This window comes from Anabrus simplex, chromosome 8, assembly GCF_040414725.1.
Source record: "Anabrus simplex isolate iqAnaSimp1 chromosome 8, ASM4041472v1, whole genome shotgun sequence".
In the NCBI taxonomy this organism is placed as follows: Eukaryota; Metazoa; Arthropoda; class Insecta; order Orthoptera; family Tettigoniidae; genus Anabrus; species Anabrus simplex.
This window is the reverse complement of record NC_090272.1, coordinates 200,490,569-200,503,391: the sequence shown is the minus strand read 5'-3', so window position 1 is coordinate 200,503,391 and position 12,823 is coordinate 200,490,569. Positions and strand designations below refer to the sequence as shown.

At 41.6% G+C, this 12,823-nt stretch overlaps 1 protein-coding gene across 4 annotated transcripts in view; it reads right to left on the bottom strand.

Annotated features, from left to right (window-relative positions):
- Positions 1-9,491, bottom strand: part of SERCA (ATPase sarcoplasmic/endoplasmic reticulum Ca2+ transporting SERCA) — a 136,190-nt gene extending 126,699 nt beyond the window's left edge. For all 4 annotated transcript variants that reach the window (XR_010860874.2, XM_067152630.2, XM_067152631.2 and 1 more), the window contains exon 1: positions 9,284-9,491. The gene's annotated coding sequence lies outside the window, so the exon portion shown is untranslated. The remainder of the gene's footprint in view (positions 1-9,283) is intronic.
- Positions 9,492-12,823: the final 3,332 nt, after the last annotated feature.

The following is a 12,823-nucleotide window of genomic DNA, read 5'->3' as shown; positions in this document are numbered from 1 at the left end:
TCCCCTCTTATTAGTGTTATACAGAGGATGGTTGCCTAGTTGTACTTCCTCTTAAAACAATAATCACCACCACCACCACCACCTCGCAATGAATGCTAATAATAATAATAATAATAGTAATAATAATAATAATAATAATCATGAATTAAATAGTAATTTATAACATGTATTTGATGAAAGAAGTTTAGTATTAATGCAATATATTACCCCGATGGGAAGTCACAACCATACAACTCATTGACCTGCCAAGACCACTACTGACTATCCAAATGGCCTGGCGTAATGATATATCCTCAGCTGTATTGCTTGACTTCCGCGACGAGCCTGTTGACACTCTACCTGGAAATTCATGTCTACACATTCGGTTGTGTATTTATTTCAAACAAACGAAAATTGAACTACAAGTCTTCAACAGGCCATATATACATCGGCGTACAAACATTCAGTGTGAAATGACCTACAAAATATGTATGTCCAGTGTCGCTCAAGCGGTAGAGGGCCAGTTTTCATCTATGAACTTGCTCCATAAATTACTGTACAGCAAGTTTAAAGCTTTGCCATTTTACGGCTATTGGAAAAGGGACACTCTATACAACTATGTATAAAGACCTCAATATAAGCTCCAGAGACCTAAGAAAGTGCGTAAAAAGATTGCAACAGCGGCCATCTGCATCCGCTACACAGATAACTGGCATTGGCCAGAGTAAAGCGTAGCTTCCACCGAAGTCTCAGTCTCATCCATGGCTGTGACAATATGGAAGCTGCTGTGGTATGGGTGGTGCTGAGTAATGACATTCAGAGCACGGCTAGTGCATCTGAGTGTTATGAAAGGTGTTGCTCATAGGGTCAGTCGTGCTGCAATAGCACTTTCTGACCCAGTGAGGAAAGCAATGGCAAACTACCTCACTCCTCGCCTTGTCTAGTACGCCTCATTTTGGTGCTGCCATTGGTTTTTGCGGTTTCCTTATAACCGCATAACCTTTGGTGGTGCTATTTGAGGATCCAACCAGCCTCTGGGCTGATGACCTAACAGATAGACAGACATCAAGAGAGTCAAAACAAATTATCCGCAATCACTGGATTGAGCATGATTGTAGGCTTAGGTGTCGTTAGTTAGACGTCCACTTGCACAACATTACCAAACTACTGGCTTTCACTGACGTCGACATAGGATCACTCAGTAAAAACTATTGATTCAATTAGTTGTTGCTGTTCGACGGACTACTTTGTTCTTGAGACTAGAGGGTGAACCGCGCGAGTTGGCTGTTCGGTTAGGGGAGCGCAGCTGCGAGCTTGCATCCGGAATATGGTTGGTTCGAATCCCACTGTCGGCAGCCCTGAAGATGATTTTCCGTGGTTTCCCATTTTCGCACCAGGCAAATGCTGGGGCTGTACCTTCATTAAGGCCACGGCCGATTCCTTCCCACTCCTAGACCTTTCCTATCCCATGTCGCCATAAGATCTACCTGTGCTGGTGCAACGTAAAAACAAAAAACAAAAAAACTAGAGGATGCCATTAACGATCTTTAAACGATTCCGCTGTCAGGTGAAACAACCTCGATAAGGTTTTTCTTGTATTTTAGTATTCATCATCTCTGTGCAGACAGACCTACATTGATGTTTGTGGAGGACATAACTCATAAAGTACAGTTTCTATGTTTCTATGGCTGATTTACGTCACTACTTTATTTCCGATACGAGTGTCCCGCTATGAACATCGTCAAGCTACTCTGCAGTTCCAAACGTTACAGTCTATTCTATGCTATTACTGACGGGGTTAAGAAGTCTCTAAAATTCCGCAGACTGGGACGTCGTACACGTAGTACCATGAGGTGGAGAGAATGGTTTGTAAAAATACTGATGTGTAAAACTGATATATTCTGAACAAATCAGAATACATTCTGTACGAAAAAGCAGTGAATGACATGCTGGAGATATCAACGGAAACTCATATCCCAACACCCCAAAATGCGAAGAAATCATCGACAATGATGAATGGAAATAAATCGGTGCAGCGGATCAATGAAGGCCAGGGAGGAAGGGTGAGTGTAATCAGACATACAGCATTTCGGGTCAGTAGAATAAGTACATAATCAAATATATTTTATCGATAGATGATGGTAATTATTCTACCTAAGATAACTCTCGACGTCGTCTTGTATAGAGTCTATTATCATTTTCATACACAGGGCAAAATCAATAGAACTACACACCGGGTAAATGGCTATGGGGTTTGAGTCACGTAGCTAATATAATAATTTCGTGTGGCTATTTCTAGCCGAGTGCAGCCCTTGTAAGGTAGACCCTCCGATGAGGGTGGGCGGCATCTGCCATGTGTAGGTAACTGCGTGTTATTGTGGTGGAGGATAGTGTTATGTGTGGTGTGTGAGTTGCAGGGATGTTGGGGACAGCACAAACACCCAGCCCCCGGATCATTGGAATTAACCAATGAAGGTTAAAATCCCCGACCCGGCCGGGAATCGAACCCGGGACCCTCTGAACCGAAGGCCATTACGCTGACCATTTAGCCAACGAGTCGGACGGTCACGTAGCTGTGAGCTTGCATTTGGGAGATAGTGGGTTCGAACCCCACTGTTGGCAGCTCTGAAGATGATTTCCGTGGTTTATCATTTTCACACCAGTCAAATGCTGGGGCTGTATCTTAATTAAGGCCACGGTCGTATTCTTCCAACTCCTCCCCCTGTGGGTGGGGGAGGTAGAATAACACCCACGGTATCTCCTGCATGTCGTAAGAGGCGACTAAAAGGCGCCCCAGGAGCTCTGAACTTTGAAGCGTGGGTTGGCGACCACGGGGCCCTTAACTGAGTCCTGGCATTGCTTACGCTTACTTGTGCCGTGCTCCTCACTTACATCTCTCGTATCCGACCTCCTTTGGACAACTCTTGTTCTTTTCCGACCCCGACGCTATTAGGTTTGGGAGAGCTAGGGAGTCTTTCATTTTCACGCCCTTCGTGGCCCTTGCCTTTCTTTGGCCGATATATTCATTTTTCGAAGTGTCGGATCCCCTCCCTTTTTTCTCTCTGATTAGTGTTATATAGAGGATAGTTGCCTAGTTGCACTTCCTCTTAAAACAATAATCATCACCACCACTCTTCCAACTCCTATTCCTTTTCTATCATAATTCCATCGTCTCCGTAAGACCTATCTGTGTCTGTGTGACGTAAAGCAAATTTAAAAAATAGAACTACAGCTAAAACATCAGTTGTCGTTGAATCATTATGGAGCTAAGGATATTTTTCGCCATCAACTTCATATGTTTATGTGTGTGTGTCAACTCTCCGATATTCTACAGATTCTACAGAAAGGCGAGAAACTGTAACTTTTAGGACCTGGGACTGGAATAGGTCCGCAAGTACCTGAGTTAACGAATTATCCTAACTTTTTTCGAGGAGTGAGCGTACAAAAAATAGAAAAAAGTAACGGGGGAAAAGTATAGTCTGGCCCGAAATAGAACCACAGTTGTGTGTGAATATATTAATTTCATCTTGTCATTTATCCACGCTTGATGATCAGATGTAAATAATAATAATAATAATAATAATAATAATAATAATAATAATAATAATAATAATAATAATAATAATAATAATAATAATAATAATAATAATAATGACAGTCGTACAGCCTTCGGTTACCGTGTACAGACATTTTTATTTGACAACATTTAAGTTGCCTGCACGTCGGTTTACTTTACGAGATGGCAGATAAACCAGAACTCCGTTACCAGGTATACACGAAATGTGTCAACATATATATTATATGCCTACATCTTATGACATGGGGTGCGAAATATACATTTATTTTAGAGCCGTTCGATAATACGACTACTTCTGCTAGACTTGAACCTGCGATCTTGAGAGTAACCACCGATCCCCAGAGGAAGCTCGCTCAGATGTATTTCATTTTGAGCAGAATACAAAAGAACACGATTAATTGCTACATCTACAACGCCTGTAATGAATTATCCTCTTCCATTTAGCTCTAAACAATCCGTTCTGTAATAAACAGAAAACTCAGTGACACTCTACTCCTTGTGGGTCGTTAATCGTAATGGAAGCTGAAGTCAACTCAAGACCTACGGGTTAGCGCCATCCTTAGTTATTAACGTTGGCTTTAGGGTTATGAATATACGTTATCCCTCAGATTAAAAATGGTCCACATGAGCCTCGGTCTACTCTATTCCATCCCAGCTTCAATTTTGGCCAGGGCTTGAAATTGATCCCAGGTTATCTGAAACAGGAAACCTACAGTGAACGGATTAGGCCAGAAAAATAAGACACCATCGGTATATTTATTACTTACGAACACAACGCTGAATCGAAGCTCTAATGATTCCCAATTTACATTGCTCACCAAAAAATAATTTTAGGCGCTTCTTTCATCTCCTTTGAAAATAGCGAGCTTGTAGAAATGAGGGCGCCGTTGTTTCATCCATTGTAGCACATCAGAGCAAACGGCAATTTTCTACAGTAAAATGCTTATTTGGTATTGTTCAGGAGATAAATTTAAACTGTTAAGTAGTTAATACAAAGTCCGGTTCCTTGACTGAATGTTCAATGTCCAGGTTTCAGAGAGCCCCATGTTCGATTCCCCACCAGGCCTGGGTAATTCCTCTGACTTGGGGAATGTGTATGTATATTTGTCCCAACACGTTCCCCTCTATATACACACAACACATTACACTACCAACCATTTGAATATATCCCTCCACATAGATTTGTTGTCAGGAAGGGCAAGTCGCCGTAAAATAACACGAAGTTCGCACTGACGACTCCACCAGGATGAAGGAAATGCGGAAGAAGTTAATACCTTCAAGTTTATACAAATGTTGGTGGTGTTTACTTTCAGTGTTTATTTTCAATGACTATTTAATCTCCTTAAAATAGGATTTGCAATGCCTGAATGTCCTCCATTTTATCATAGGTAATATGGCGGTGAATATTATTTTGAAGGAATTAAGCTACCGGTACTATGAGATGATCAAGGTCTCTTAACTCTAATCACAGAAGGGCGAGCGAGAAGTCGCACTTCCCAAATAATTAAAATATCTGTGAAAGAAAAGCATAGATCGGCGTGAAAAGGAAAGATTCCGTAGGCCTCGCTAACCTCATACCGTTAGGGTCGACGGAGAACAAGAATTTACCATGGAAGGTGGAGGAGAAAAGATAAATTGAGGAGACTGGCTGAAGTAATATAGTCAGCAAAGTACTTCGTGGTCGTTATATCACACCCCCTCGTTCCCAAGTTTGAGGACGTGAGATGTATACCAGACAGTCTTCTGTAAAGAAAATGCGTTTGGACAAAGTGAGTTACAAATATAAAGTTATTATGGCTGTTTGAATTTAATCAGGGACAGGTGCTAAATGACTCTATCCTAATATTTCGTAAAAGTGAGAACTTTTTTGGCATATCACTAAGAATTGCATATTTTGCGTAACATAGTGGGCAGGAAACACAAAATCTCAAGTTCAAACTGTGGAATATTTTTCAAGAGAACAAGCTTGAGTCTCTACTTGATATTAAACTTAGCAATCTAAGCCACGAGAATTACAGTTTATAGAAGAATCAGAACTAAAGGGATATACCACTCTATTCAAAGATTCTTACTTTCCTTCTTTAAGATTCAGAACACGACCGCACTGGTGAATGAAGTCAATGGGATGCAAGAAAACACACACATACAAAGACACAAATTTGTGACCGGGGGAGTTGGCCGTGGGTTTAGGGGCGCGCAGCTGTGAGCTTGCATCCGGGAGATGGTGGGTTCGAACCCCACTGTCAGCAGCCCTGAAGATGGTTTTCTGTGATTCCCCATTTCCACACCAGGCAAATGCTGGGACTGTACCTTAATTAAGGCCACGGTCGCTTTCTTCCCACTCCTAGCTCTTTTCTGACCCATCGTCGCCATAAGACCTATCTGTGTCGGTGCGACGTAACGCCAATTGTAAAAAATAAAATAAGAAATAACAATACTTTGTGAAGAGTCTTTGCTTCTAGTATGTGTACGAATAAAAGGAAAAGAGTAAATTATATATTCGTAGAAGACACCATTTATAAGAAACAAGTTAAACTTATGGCAGATAGTTCAGCTGTATAACTGATTACTTTCGTCGATCAGTAAGTGGCCCTACTCTGGTGTATTGTATGTTTCATTTACAGGATGAGTGGACTACAGTAATAGTAGAAACCTTTAACGTATGAATGCAAAGTATACTGCAAATAATATATTCACTGTCTATTCATAAGGGTTCAACTTAGATGTAGACCGTTTTCCCTCACTTATCGACCTCTCGTATAGCATACCAGCCATATGATCATTACTATAGCAAACTGTCCGTGGCCTTAATTAAGGTACAGACCCAGCATTTGATTGATGAGAAAATGGGAAACCACTGAAAACCATTTTTAGGGCTGCCGACAGTGGGGTTCGAACTCATTATCTCCCGAATGCGAGCTCACACCTACGGGCCACTAATCGCACAGCCAACTCACACAGTAAAATATATTTTAAGTGTAGTACTGAACGATTCTCAGTTTATATATGCAGATCTAAAAATATTGCCACCATATATCATTAATTTATGATTTTAAATTTTTTTTTTTTTTAAATACTGGTTTACTGCTGCTTTAGCAAGCACGGGTTTTCAATGACAGAGGTTTGGGTAAGGACTGAACTGGAAAGGTAGCGTCCAGTATTTGCCTGACGTTAAGATGGAAAACACGGAAAGCCATCTTCAGGGTTGCCGACTGTTAGATTCGAACTCAAGGTTACAGTTACACGACTCTCACCGCGTAGCGAACTCGCTCTGTGATAAACACTGACTGACTGACTGACTGACTGACTGAAGTATTAGTATCAGAATGTGTTCACTTGTGACTCTGTACAGTCGTTCTTGCCAGGCCTTGTAACGTGACTGCAGTAGTAAGTGAGTGCAAGCAGGGCTGAATGGCTCAGATGGTAGAGCGATGACCCTCTGAGCCCATGTTGCGGGGTTCAATTGCAGTCCTGTAGTACTGTACTTAGAAAGCGTTTATATGCACCAGCCTTGTACCGGCACGTAAACCGAAAACTGTAAAACTAGTACGTCGGATGTAAAACAATAACAAAAGAGAAAAGAACACCGAGCAAGTAGCTACGCGGTTTGGATCACGTTGCTATCAGCTTGCATACGGGAGATAGTGGGTTCGAATCCCACTGTCGGCAGCCCTGAAAATGATTTTCCGTGGTTTTCTATTTTCTCAGCAAGCAAAGACTGAGCCTGTACCTTAATTACGGTCGCTTCCTTCCCGCTTCTAGCCCTTTCCTAACCCCACCGTCACTATAAGACCTAATTGTGTCTGTGCGTCGTAAAGCAAATTGTAATAAAAATATAAAAGAGAGAGAGAAAGAGCACAAACTTTTGTGTTTTAAATGAAGCTGTTCGGTTAACTGACAGTTTGTTCAAAATGAGGTGACTTCATAATTCGATTCCGAATAGTTTTTCTTTAGCGAGATCAACAATTCCGCATGAATATAATACTGTGGTAAAAGGGTTACAAAAAAGGTTTAACACAAGAAAAGCTCAGAATTTCCTAGAAAATACAACGGCAGAGATACCACCGTACGAACGAATCTTAAACTAGAATGTAAATTCAGTCCAGAACTCTGTTAAGAAAAGCAGTGTTAATTATCAACTATGATCGGAAATAATCCTAGTTATTGGGAGTAGCACCTCAGTCGGTACCTACATTACATTTTAATTATTATGCAAACATAAATCTTTAAAATGTAATTACTTATTAGGCAAGTTACACGTTACGCTTGAAATCTCAGATTAAATTTCTAATAATGTATGGAACTCCTTCACGAAGACGCATAGTTGGAAAGAGCTTTAGTAAGTTACCTAAATCGGCGAGTCTTTTTCGATTACGACAAACACATTTTATCATCCAAGTAGACAACTGACATAAATTATATTTCCTTTCTTCCCTCACAGAGGAAACAAAGTAACCTATTAGAATTCATTCAGTGGACTGCATTCGCTATAACGAACCAGTTTATTTACGAGCATGCCCGTTTCGAAATGAAGGTGGACGAATGAGTAATGTGCAGACGCATTTGTACTTACTATAGATATTAAAACTTCAAATTTATTGTAAGATGATTTATGCAGATTTAGATTAAATGATAAGGGCGTAACTTTCAATTAAACTACTGCCCCTACCTAAGAATTGCAGCCCAAGACCTTTTGAATGAGCATGTAGTTACCCCTTTCTTCAATTCTCCATTAAGAAAAAAGCTTCCACCCTTCCCTCACCTCTTCACTGAACTAACCAGTAAGTTTTTTCTCTTGTCAGATTCGAACGCGAAGAGGTTGCACGAGTTTTTATATCTCAGCTGTAAATCTCTTTAAAGGAGTACGAACATCTGTAACTGTTTACAAAACGTTGCACATATCGCAGGATGCTAAAATCATTCACTCATCCTTCACGAAAATAGAATTTTTATCAAGGTTATATTTCTAAACTTAACGCGTTCCCATTCTTTGGAAATATGTCATCACACTCTGAATAACTGGACGGTATTCAAAGTTGATCAACTGAATGTTCTGAATAATTCCGAACAGAAATAAAATACATGATTTAAAAGTCCATTTCGGCACTTAATTTCGGCGTATGTTGTTATGAAGAAACGTCAATGTAGGTTGGTAAATCCAGAATAAACAATGGCAGTGCAGTAGGTCTAGATACTGCAACCACTGTGTTTGTTGTCTTCAATAGAACAATCTCGTCGCGATTTAATAATAAAACTCTAAAAAGTCCACACACTAAACACTCATCCACAGATGCTGAAGCTTGAAAACACATTCACAGCTGGTCCACATGTGTTTAGTCCCTGCCTTCATAACATCATTGCAAATAAAACGGAACAAAAATAAACAGATTGCAATATAAACGTTGTTTTTCTTCCCGTAATTTATCCATCACACGGCCTAGTATTGTTCAAGCGTAGATGCTAAATTAATTGCGGATGTTGATCATTCCCATGAGACTTAGCGAACTGGTACAGTAAAGTAGTTGCACTACTCATGCGTATTGCGAGTAATCCTGACCATGTTTTAACTTACCCACTACACTATTACGATGTTTGTCCAGATAAGGAGCACAGTTTATAAGAGATAAGCACACACGATTAAGAACACAATCACTTGCACGTCACTGTTTGGAACATAATAAACATTTCCTTTGAAGAACGATAACTCTTTGTAAAAAGACGACTTACCAATTGCACTTGAATGTATCGTCTATGTGGTCCCAGAATCACTGAATTCTAATATCACAACAAAAGAGGAAAATAACTTGATGTCACTTTAAGGCCCCTTATCCTATGTTATTAATCCCCTTTTATCATTATATTAAAAAATGTTCCGTCGTCGAAATTTGAAATTGGCAACGCCTGCGCTGCTGGACGAGCTGGGGGCACCATAACCGAGTGTGGCGCGCTTAAATAAGCTCTGCATTGGCGCTACCTGGTGCTAAACGCGAGAAGCTCCGTTCCCAGGCCGAGCCAGACGTGTGCCAAAAAACCCCCCTACCCTGCTACCGCGCGAACCCAGGGACACCGCTTCATAGCGAAGTATTTTTGATTAGCTAACAAATCTTCTAACAGGCTCACCTATTATTCTCAACATCCATCCTTTAGTAGAACTGTCTTTTGTCTCAAGACAGCAAACGCTACATGCTATGGACATTCCTAGATAATTAGTAAAACCATTAAAATTAACCCATTGTATTTACCAAGCTGTTGAAAGCATTTCAGACCCATTTTATGAAGTCATAAATTGGATTTTAATGAATAGTTAAGAAAGTTGATTCCATGTTAAATCGGTATTATTCACATGAATTATGATACTTTTTTTTTTTCTTTCAGAACTTTGTTTATATGGATCATTTGCTTCAGATGCGCGAAGCTACTTTTGTCTGGCGGTCACCAGTAAAAGTAAGTAAAAGTAAGTAAAAGTAAAGTGAAGTCATCTCCGTACAGGCCATGCAGGCCCTTGGAGGGGAGGAAGGTAAAGGGTTCCACTAACCGTAACCTCGGCACTTGTTGGGGTAGAGTAGTTAGCTCCACGCCCGGCCGCCTTTACCCCCAGGAATTAACCTGGTATTCATATTTGGTGTAGGCTGAGTGAAGCTCAGGGCCATGCGCACCTCCGGAAGTGGAAATCTCGTTTCTAAAATTTTACGACTTCCTGACGGGGATTCGAACCCACGTCCTTCCGGGCGAACCGAGCACACCTTTACCGTCTTGGCCAGGCAGCATCTCACCATTAAAGGAATGAATTAAAAAATTTCCCCTCTGTGGGTGAGGGCAGCAGAATTTATCCTCGGTATCCCCTGCCTGTTGTAAGAGGCAACTGAAAGGGGCCTCAGATGCTCTGAAATTTAGAGCTTGGGTTGGCTCCTCACTTTCATCTATCCTATTCGACCTCCCTTGGTCAACACTTGTTCTTTTCCGACCTCGACGGCATTAGGTTTGAGAGGCCTAGGGAGTCCCCTGCCTGTTGTAAGAGGCGACTAAAAGGGGCCTCAGGTGCTCTGAACTTGGGAGCATGGGTTGGCGACCATGGGGGCCCTTAACTGATAATGGCATTGGTTCCACTTACTTGTGCCAGGCTCCTCACTTTCATCTATCCTATCCGACCTCTCTTGGCCCACTCTTGTTCTTTTCCGACCCCGACGGTATTAGGCTTGCGAGGCCTAGGGCGCCTTTCATTTTCACGCCCTTCGTGGCTCTTGTCTTTCTTTGGCCGATGCCTTCATTTTTCGAAGTGTCGGATCCCTTCCATTCTCTCTCTCTCTGAATAGTGTTGTATAGAGGATGGTTGCCTAGTTGTACTTCCTCTTAAAACAATGTTTTTTTCTTTTACAAGTTGGTTTACGTCGCACCGACACAGATAGGTCTTATGGCGACGAAGGGACAGGAAAAGGCTAGGAATGGGAAGGAAGATGCCGTGGCCTTCATTAAGGTACAACCCCAGCATTTGCCTGGTGTGAAAATAGGAAACCACGGAAAATCATCTTCAGGGCTGCCGACAGTGGAAAACAATAATCAACACCACCACCTACGGAGTTTCTCCTTCGTAGCCTTTCCCTTTCTTTTTTTTTTCCCGATAGCTCCATTCGTCGAAGTATTGGACCTCTTCCATTTGTTTTCTCTGATTAGTGTTAATAGCGTAAGCTTGCCCAGTTGTACTTCCTGTTAAAACAGTAATCACCACCACCAATTCAACAATTGAGAATATTGAGAATAATTGAGAATAAATATTATTATTAATAATAATAATAATACTGTTATTTGTTTTACGTCCCACTAACTACTCTTTTACGGTTTTCGGAGACGCCGAGGTGCCGGATTTTAGTCCCGCAGGAGTTCTTTTACGTGCCAGTAAATCTACTGACACGAGGCTGACGTATTTGAGCACCTTCAAATACCACTGGACTGAGCCAGGATAGAACCTGCCAAGTTGGGGTCAGAAGGCCAGCGCCTTAACCGTCTGAGCCACTCAGCCCGGCAGAATAAATATTAAACTGCGAGGGATTATCTTCGAGTTCTACTTTCTCACCAGACAAATTATGACAAGAGACTTAATTGCACCTTTCTTAATAATAATGATGATGCTGTTATTGGCTTTGCGTCCCACTAACTACTTTTTAGGGTTTTCGGAGACGCCGAGATGCCGGAATTTAGTCCCGCAAGAGTTCTTTTTAAGTGCCAATAAGTCTACCGATACGAGGCTGACGTATTTGTGCACCTTCAAATACCAACGGACTGAGCCAGGATCGAACCTGCCAAGTTGGAGTCAACCGTCTGAGCCACTCACGCCGACCGCACCTTTCTTACCCAAATCGTCACTTGATACGAAAATTAATAAACACTGCTTAATTAATATTCCACCCTTGAAGAATGAATTTGATTCTTGGAAGACTTTTGTGAAGCGAGAGCTACTGCAGGCTCAGCTGTCGGAAGATAAAAAGAACACATACATGATAACGCACTAACACACTTTCTTCAGCTTAAAAGCAAAGTTATCTCCGTATAGGCCACGGAGGCCCTTGGAGGGGTGGAAGGTAAAGGCTTCACTTATCCGTAACCTCGACACTTCATAGGATAGAGTTGTTAGCTCTATGCCCGGCCACCTTTGCCCCCAGGAATTAACCTGGTACTCTTTCTGGTGAAGGCTGAGTGGACCAGCTGCACCTCCGAAAGTGGAAATCTCGTTTCTTAAATTTTTCGACTTCCTGACGGGGAATCGAACCCACATCCTTCCTGGTGAACCGAATATGCCTTTCCAGTCTCGGCCAGGCAGCCCCTACTTTCTTCAGCTTATCACAGTTATTTTTGGGGTCGCTGGAGACACCCAAGCTCATTTTGCTTTTGACCGCGTGCCCTTCCTGACACCACTGATGTTTGAGATGACAATCTCAACCCAGAATCTGGTGGGATTCGAACTTTAGTTTTCCGGATAGAAAGTGGTGGTGGTGATTAAGTACAACTAGGACTCAGCTGAGTGCTTCTGGTCGCTAATCGTCAATCACCAATCATCAGTCAGCACTGATCTGCATCTAGGGCAGTCGCCCAAGTGGCAGATTCCCTACCCGTTTTTACCTAGTCTTTTTAAATAATTGCAAAGAATTTGGAAATGTATTGAACATCTCCCTTGGTAAATTATTCCAATCCTAACTCCCCTTCCTATAAACGAATATTTGCCCCAATTTTTCCTCTTGAATTCCAACTTTATCTTCAATTTGTGATCTTTCC